This window comes from Chiloscyllium punctatum, chromosome 31 (assembly GCF_047496795.1).
Source record: "Chiloscyllium punctatum isolate Juve2018m chromosome 31, sChiPun1.3, whole genome shotgun sequence".
Classification (NCBI taxonomy): Eukaryota; Metazoa; Chordata; class Chondrichthyes; order Orectolobiformes; family Hemiscylliidae; genus Chiloscyllium; species Chiloscyllium punctatum.
Window position 1 is genome coordinate 49,649,144 of NC_092769.1, and position 9,637 is coordinate 49,658,780.

The window sequence follows — 9,637 nt, forward strand, 5'->3', positions numbered from 1 at the left end:
TGAGCGTGCTGTCCTTTTATGATGGTATAGAGACGCAAGAAATTCCTAGGTTGAGTGTGGTCCTGTTCAAGGGAATGGTTGTTCCCGTTTATACTCTCATGGCGATCGACAGTGCATCTTGCTAAGACAGCTGAGTGGCACAACTGGAGCGTGTTGAGCCGTGAACTTTGCAGCGGTGAGTTTAAAAGATGATTTTGCTGTTTGGATCTGTGTTTCCGACACTGGCGGTGGCAGCTACATTTGCTTGCATCAGCTCAGTATCAGTTTCGTCCACACAGTCAAGACTTCAACCTGGAGAAGGTGGTGTTGGGGTGATATTTTAAACTGGTCATCCCTGGCGACTGGGACACGTTGTTGGCTCTTTACTGTCCTCTGGGAAATAACTGATGTGCTAGGGATGAATACATTTATTTTAAAAATCCCACTTTCCCATTCATTTTTGGATCCAATTGTCCTTTAAATGTTGCAAATGTACCCTCATCCATCACTTCCTCAGCAGGTTAATTGCGCACGTAGAACACCTTCTTTCGAAAAATGCCTCACATGTCTTTTTTTTTTAAATCTCTCTCCATCTTGAACATATGCCCTCTCGTCTTGAAATTACCCTGCTGGGAAAAGGCAGCTATGGTTAACTCTAACTTACCTCTCATAAACTTCCATCAGGTCGCCGCTCAAACCCCTAACCTGGAGTGAAAACTGTCGCAACGAGGAGACCGTGAGAACTGCAGATGAGAGATCAGAGTCGAGATTGTTGTGCTGGGAAAGCACAGCAGGTCAGGCAATATTTGAGGAGCTTGAGAATCGATTATTCGGGCAAGAGCCTCATGAGCGACACTTGTGCAAAAGGTTGATTTTCCTGCTCCTCGGATGCTGCCTAACCCGTTCTGGTTTTCCAACACCCCGATCTCGAATCTTAAAATAGTCTCAGCCTATCCAGCTTTTCATTATAACTCAAACATTCCACACACGGCCATATGCGTGCATTCCTTTTCTGAACCTGCACCAGCTGAATAATATCATTCCTACAACTGGGCTACCAGAACTGGACATAATATCCCAGAATCGGCCTCATCAATGTCCTGAAAATTTTAAACTTAATGTCCCAACTAGTGTATACTAAAGACTAAGTAATGAAGGGAAGTAAGTTAAATGCCTTTGAACCATCCTGTCTGTTTGTGATGCAAACTACAAGGAATTATGTACCTGCATCCCTAACTTCCATGTTCTCCAACACGACGTAAAGCCCTGCTCCTTTTGCTGTACCAAAATGGAATACCTTCCATTTATCCAGATTGAACTCCATGTTACATTTTCCAGTCCAACGACTCATTGGATTAAGATCCTTTTGAATCTTAGATAATCTTCTTCATTGTTTACAATACTGATGTCACCGGCAAACCTACGCAGCACGCCTGCTGTGAGTTCCACTGCTTTCTCATATAGATCAATGATTCATATTTACTTGCAGTGGCCGTATTTTAGCTGTGTGCAGATCATACAATAGTTAATCATGCAGTTAACCATGAGGAAGAAAGCCGCAGACTACAGGGTGAAAGCAATTCATTCCAGGGAAGTGGGTGAAAGTGAAGTAAAATCAAACTTCAAACCAGATGTCCATGCTCCAGTTGTGGCACTCAATTTCAATTTCATTCGTGCTGCGGGAAGTGGTTCTGCACTTATAGTTGAATGCTTTTATCCTGTTTATTCCTCACCTTCGTGCTTCCGGTAAACACTTCAATCCGGAACAAATCTGTCAAATGATTTTCATTCCATCACAGTCACAAGATGCAGCTTGCAAAGGTCACATGTTTGCACGTTCACTGACACTCTATCTCCCTGAGAGCTGTAGCCCTTCCCCACCATGAATCAGGCAGCAGTGTCCTACCTGTGACATGCCCCATCGAGAATAGAAGGACAGGTATCGATACCCGCACTTGGAAATGGAGTGACAGTTTTAAAATATTTCCACTGTCCCCAGCAGAGAACTGAGCCCTGTGACAGGCGGGGACACAAATCATAATACTACCAAGGTTAAGAGTGTCAAAGAAGGCCCTTCAGCTAATTGTGGCCACACTAGTCAAAAACAACTGCTTAATGAACTGAATCCCATTTCAATATGTTTATCCCACAGCCTTATATGTTTTGGCATCACACATTCACATCTGAATATTTATTCAGGTCATTAGGGTTTCTGCTTTACTGAACAATACAGACAACGTATTCCAAATTCCACCACCCCCCCTCCCCCCCCCGCCCCTCCCCCCGCGCTGGCTGATAAAGCTTTTCCGCACATCTTCTCAAACTACTCAGCCTTTCTCCTTAAATCTCTGGTCCCTGCTGATCAATCCTTCCATCAATGGGAAACTCGTTCAGTCAACCCTGTCCATACCCTAACTCAATCATGTCTTGTCTACATCTCCTTTGCATTGCGACAAACACTCCACTCTGCCCTGTCGTTCTTCACAACTGAAACTCCTCAGCCCATGAATGTCCCGGTAAATAACTCCTGCAATTTTCTCAGTGTGATCACATCCCTGCTATAATGTGACTTGCAAAACTGCACAACAACACTCTTGTGTGAGCTTTATGAGCAGTTGTTTTAAAATTTCTGAATTAGTATTAGGGCGATTCTGGCTAAGCAGAATTTATTACCCATTCCTAATTGCCCAGAAGGCAGTTGAGACTCAACCATATTGCTATCAGTCTGAAGTCACATGCAGCCGAGACCAAGTAAGGATAGCAAATTCCATTCCGAAATGACATCAGTGAAAAAGATTTTTTTTCAACAATTGTCGATGGATATATAGTAGTCATTAGATTCTTCATTGCAGATATTTATTGATTCCAAATTTGACGATTATGGTACGGTGGGATTCAGGCTCGAGTACTGAGACTATTACCTCGGTCTCTGGATTATCAGTCCTATGAAATTATTACAAGACCAACGCAGAAAGCCACAAAGCTGATGTTTTCCGATAAAAGGTCTTTTCACCAAAACTGCCCTGGGTATTTTCCATGAGCCTGACGCTCCAATTGTCTCTGTCCTATGTCAGTAAAAGCTGCTAAATGGGGATTGATTTCACAACCTCGGTATCCAAATGGATCGATTTGTTTGAAGGTCCCGATGGTGGGATTGGGGCATGTTCACCCAACAACAGTAACAGCAGCAGCAGCACAGACAGAACAGTATGAATGTGAAAGAGAGTGATAGATTGGGCATTGCCTCAGAGAAATGGGGGGAGGGACGGAAAGAAGGTTTAATGATCGTGGGAAGGAGAGAAACCTCCGACAACGGCTGTGTTTGAATCCTGATATATGAAACGCCGAGATGTGAGAGAGCGGAATTTGAAGGTAAAACAATTAATTTCTTAGCTTGTGTCACAGAAAGGACAACGGAGGGAACACTTAGTGTCGTGATTTGGTTTCAAATCGAATTTTCTGTGGTCACAATGCAAAATACCGACAACCACGATCACAGTAACCACAGAACTGGATGCTTGCAAGCAGCAATAAATATGCAACCAGAGGAAATGTTCGGAAGAACAGCAAGTGTACAATATCAGTACTCAACGAACAGTGAGAGATATGTGGGAGCTGAGAATGAGCTGATTTTTCAGTTCGATGTCTTCAGAGGCTGTGGAGACCACTTGAATGAAAATGTTGAAAACTGAGATTGATAGCTTTTGACAAAACATCAAAGACTCAGGGGACAGTACAGGATATTGTTGAAAGGTATGCTTAAATAGCATTTTTGCATAACATCGGCGACTTCACCAGCTTCCTAAAGTTGTAATCAGTGTTGCAGATAATCACACACAATCCCAGTTCCCAACCTCGGAATCAGAGAAACTGCGGCACAGCCGCCCAGATCCAAACGGAATTGGGATGGGAATGAGTCGCGGAGTTACTCGCTGGCTCCAGTGATGCAACAGTTGAGCGTGCTGTCCTTTTATGATGGTATAGAGACGCAAGAAATTCCTAGGTTGAGTGTGGTCCTGTTCAAGGGAATGGTTGTTCCCGTTTATACTCTCATGGCGATCGACAGTGCATCTTGCTAAGACAGCTGAGTGGCACAACTGGAGCGTGTTGAGCCGTGAACGTTGCAGCGGTGAGTTTAAAAGATGATTTTGCTGTTTGGATCTGTGTTTCCGACACTGGCGGTGGCAGCTACATTTGCTTGCATCAGCTCAGTATCAGTTTCGTCCACACAGTCAAGACTTCAACCTGGAGAAGGTGGTGTTGGGGTGATATTTTAAACTGGTCATCCCTGGCGACTGGGACACGTTGTTGGCTCTTTACTGTCCTCTGGGAAATAACTGATGTGCTAGGGATGAATACATTTATTTTAAAAATCCCACTTTCCCATGCATTTTTGGATCCAATTGTCCTTTAAATGTTGCAAATGTACCCTCATCCATCACTTCCTCAGCAGGTTAATTGCGCACGTAGAACACCTTCTTTCGACAAATGCCTCACATGTCTTTTTTTTTAAATCTCTCTCCATCTTGAACATATGCCCTCTCGTCTTGAAATTACCCTGCTGGGAAAAGGCAGCTATGGTTACCTCGAACTTACCTCTCATAAACTTCCATCAGGTCGCCGCTCAAACCCCTAACCTGGAGTGAAAACAGTCGCAACGAGGAGATCGTGAGAACTGCAGATGAGAGATCAGAATCGAGATTGTTGTGCTGGGAAAGCACAGCAGGTCAGGCAATATTTGAGGAGCTTGAGAATCGATTATTCGGGCAAGAGCCTGATGAACGACACTTGTGCGAAAGGTTGATTCTCCTGCTCCTCGGATGCTGCCTAACCCGTTCTGGTTTTCCAACACCCCGATCTCGAATCTGAAAATAGTCTCAGCCTATCCAGCTTTTCATTATAACTCAAATATTCCACGCACGGCAATATGCGTGCATTCCTTTTCTGAACCTGCACCAGCTGAATAATATCATTCCTACAACTGGGCTACCAGAACTGGACATAATATTCCAGAATCGGCCTCATCAATGTCCTGAAAATTTTAAACTTAACGTCCCAACTAGTGTATACTAAAGATTAAGTAATGAAGGGAAGTAAGTTAAATGCCTTTGAACCATCCTGTCTGTTTGTGATGCAAACTACAAGGAATTATGTACCTGCATCCCTAACTTCCGTGTTCTCCAACACGACGTAAAGCCCTGCTCCTTTTGCTGTACCAAAATGGAATACCTTCCATTTATCCAGATTGAACTCCATGTTACATTTTTCAGTCCAACGACTCATTGGATTAAGATCCTTTTGAATCTTAGATAATCTTCTTCATTTTCTACAAGACTGATGTCGCCTGCAAACCTACGCAGCACGCCTGCTGTGAGTTCCACTGCTTTCTCATATAGATCAATGATTCATATTTACTTGCAGTGGCCGTATTTTAGCTGTGTGCAGATCATACAATAGTTAATAATGCAGTTAACCATGAGGAAGAAAGCCGCAGACTACAGGGTGAAAGCAATTCATTCCAGGGAATTGGGTGAAAGTGAAGTAAAATTAAACTTCAAACCAGCCGCCCACGCTCCAGTTGTGGCACTCAGTTATCTCAGCAAGATGCACTGTAGATTGCTGTTATTATAAACGGGAACAAATTTCCCCTTCTGCCCCGCCTTTGACCAGGAGCACACCCAACCTCGGTATTGCTTGCTCCTCTAAACCGTCATAGAAATACCGTGCATTCTCCGGTTGTGTCACTGGAGCCATCGAGTATCTCTGAGACCACATTCCCATCCCGATTTCAAGTTGGATCTTCGCGACTGCGCCACTCAATTCCTCTTATTCAGGGGCTGGGAATTGGGACTCTGTGGCAGCAGTGGTAACTGCCTTCTATGGGGAGCTGGTGAAGGAGCCGATGTTAAACTGCATTGCTATTGCAGCATACATTTCAACAAAAGCTACACTGTCTCCGGAGTCTTTGATGTTTTAGAGAAATCTATTTGTCTCAGTCTTCAGCATATTAATGATGGAATCACCACAGCCACTTGGGGCACTGAAGTTAAACGGTCGGCCCATTCGGAGTTCTCACATGTCTGGCACTGTTCGGTAAGCACTGATATTGTGCATTTGGTGCTCTGCCTAACATTTCTTATGATACTGTACTTATTGCTGCGACCTTGTGTGCTCATCTGTGGGATGCCGTGATCGTATAGTGGTTAGTACTCTGCGTTGTGACCGCAGCAACCTCGGTTCGAATCCGAGTTATGGCAGCAATCGCTCCATTTGTCCCAGTCTTTTGTGAAACACAAAGGAATCAGTTATTTTAACATGGTAATTTTCTCCAAAGTGATGACTTTTTCCTTCAAGTTCTGCTCGCTCACATCTCTGTGTTTCAGAATTCAAATCCACCCGTTCTCAGAGATTTCTTCCCTCCTACGATCACTAACCGAACTTTCCATCCCATACCCCCATTTCATTAATTTGGGGGTGCCGGTGTTGGACTATGGAGTACAAAGTTAAAAATCACCCAACACCAGGTTATGGTCTCACAGGTTTAATTGAAGCACTAGCTTTCGGAGCGCTGCTCTTTCATCATGTGTTTGTGGAGTCATTTCCTATTTCATTAAGACACTGCAGAATCTAACACTGACTCTCACGTTGATACCGATCAGTCTGTGTGGCTGCAGTCACTGTTGCTGGGTGAACGTGCCCCAACCACACCATCGGGGCCTATTGGCTTGATCCATTTGGTTACCACTGTTGTGAGATCAATGCTCATGTAGCAGCTTTTACCGACATGGACCAGAGATTATTGTGGGGTGGTGTGGGGTGGTGTGGGGTGGGGCGGTCAAGCTCAGGAAAATGGCACAGGACAGTATCGGGGAAAAGCGACTTCACTGGAAAAGATCAGTATCTCCGCTTTTCTGCAATGGCCGAGCGCTATTACCACTGACCACTGGACTGTTTATTCAGAAACCACGGACTCGGGTTTGACTCCGACTATGCTAGATGGTAGAATTGGGATTCAATAAATATCTGGAAATACGAATCTAATAGCTCCTGTTAATCTATAGGCAATTGTTGAAAAAAACAAATCCATCTGACGTCATTTAAGGAATGTAACTGCCATTCTTACCTGTTAGGGCCTCCATGTGATTCCAGACTCACTGCAATACGGTTGAATCTCAACTACCCGCTGTGCAATTAGGGACAGCAATAAATACTGCCGAGCCAGCGACACCCGCATACTGTAACAGAATCGTAAAAAAAAAGTTCATTCGGCTCCAGCTAGATTATTGTGTGCAGTCTTGCAACTCACAGAAGAGCATGGATGTTATCGCACTGGGAATATTGCAGGAGTGATTTACTGGGATATTGTCTGGGCTGAAGAGTTTCAGTTGTGAGGAGAGATTGGGCAAACTGGGGTTGTTTGTCGCCGAGCAGAGGAGATTGGAGAAGACATGACTGAGATGTACAAAATAATGAGGGATATGGATAGGATAGACTGAAAGAAGCGTTTCTTATTGATGGAGGGATCGAACACTGGGGCCAAGAGATTTCGGGAAAAGGCAGACAAGTTTGAGTAGATTTGGGGAAATGGTCAGAGAGGCAGAAATCCTTCTAACCTGAAAAAAAAAGATGTGAATTTGTGATGGCAAAACATATAAGACTATGTGCTAAATCATGGAAAACTTGATTCAGGTCGGTAAGCAGTTGTGTTGGACAAGTGCGGCCACAACAGGCTGAAGGGTCTCCTTCGATGTTGTTGTCCTCCACAGTATCGTGGTTAGTTTTCCCGCCTGTCACTGGGCTCAATTCTCCGCTGGGGGCATTGGAACTGTGTTAAACCTGTCGATCTGTTCCCCACTGAAGGTTATTAATGCTTGGCCTTCCATTCTCGATTTGATATGTCACAGGAAGGACAGTGCTGTCTGAATCAGCTGGGGAAGGACTGCAGCGCCTGGGGAGAGAGAGTGTCAGTGAAAGTGCAAACACGTAACTTCAGCAAACTGCATATTGTGTTTCTGAAAACCATTATATAGAGTTGTTCCTGACTGATTAGTTTATTTAAAGCAGCAATCTGAGGAAGAAAACAGAGTAAACCCATTCAGATCTGAGTGCAGAACCATTTCCAGCAGCAGTAATGAGGATGTACAGCGTAGAACCGCGTTTGGATGCATTGAATTCGGATTGGTGGGCGCAACTTGCTTTCACTACGTGGGATTACCAGTGTGTACAGCCATTACACATGATTCAAATCGTGTTCAATGTGATGGTACATTTTCTCAGTGGTTCTCACTGCTGTTAATTCTGTAGGTTAGGTGTATTGGCCATGTTAAATTGAGTTGATGTGTCCAGGGAGTGAATTCAGTAAGTTAAGTGAATTAGCCATGGGTAACGCAGTGATAAGGTCAGCATTCACACGTTGCCAGGTTTTATTCCAAAGGTTTATTTGAAATCACAAGCCAGAGGCCTGCGGGGATAGAGAAGGGAGTTCGGTCTGGTTGAGATGCTGTTCAGAGTGTCCCAACAGACTCGATTGACTGAACTGTACTTTCTGCATAGTAGGGAATTTGTGATTCGATCAGAGAGGACACTGTCAGCGTTTACTGAGCTGCTAAGGCATTAGAGACGATGCTGATGGCGTTTAGTGGTGATGGAATTTTATTTATTTGTGTTTTGGAAAATTTGACACTTAACCAAGTAAAACTGAAAAGAAGTTTTCCAGAGTATTTGAGGTTTAAAGAGAGTAAATAGGTGGTAAATTCACTCTTTCAAGTTCGTATATTTCTGAACGTTAGGTTTTCAAAGCCATCGATGAAGGACACAGAAATGATGGGAGCATCATTTCTGTCACTCAGAGAATCCACTTCCAAAATATTTGGAAAGGCACATTTAGAGACACACAAACAGTGAGTTTCAGCAGGAGAGAGACAGCCTGTGTCAGGTAAAAGTGTAAAAGTGGGGTGTAGGGGGTAGAAGGTTCGAGGAAACAATTTCTAATTTGGACGACTTTAGATGTAAAGAAATATCGGAAACGTATGCACCTGAATAAGATTCAGCAAAAAAAGCTCAGAGTTTTGAAAGATTTATATTAATATTCCACATGAAGCATTATAAATGGAACAGAGCAGATTTTGTATATATTCAAGGAAAGCTATTCCATAATGAATAGGAAGTGATCCATCTCTTAGAGATAGATTTTCTGCTTTAATCCAATAGGTTAAACATGGGAGGACAATCGCCATGATGTTGGGTTCATTTGAAACCCACTGAAATCTACCAAAGTAACTGAGCATCAAAACTGGCATCTTGTTTTGTAGTTTAACCTTCTGTTTTTCTCATCAGTATTTTCTTTAAGCTGAAATAAATTCGGAGCAAAATTGAATGCAACATTAAACGTTCCAATCATATAATTCCAATTCACTTCCGATCATTGGAATGAACAGAGTGAAGGTGGAGCAAAATTAATAAAATGAATCGAACAAAACTGCATTTCCGGGAATTTTACCCAGTTCAGGTTCAGCCATATGAGAAAGACCATCGAGCTAAAACATCACCTTCACTTCTCTCTCCATATATACTTCTTCACGTGAGAGAGAATCGATCTGAAGAAATTATGCGTCAAGACTAAATGTGTGTGTGAATTTGACTGGAATTTCATGTTTGC

General features: G+C 43.3%; 1 non-coding gene across 1 annotated transcript; it reads left to right on the forward strand.

Annotated features, from left to right (window-relative positions):
* The first annotated feature begins 6,164 nt into the window (after positions 1-6,164).
* Positions 6,165-6,236, forward strand: trnah-gug (transfer RNA histidin (anticodon GUG)). Its single transcript has one exon. It is a non-coding gene; the product is annotated as a tRNA-His (tRNA).
* Positions 6,237-9,637: the final 3,401 nt, after the last annotated feature.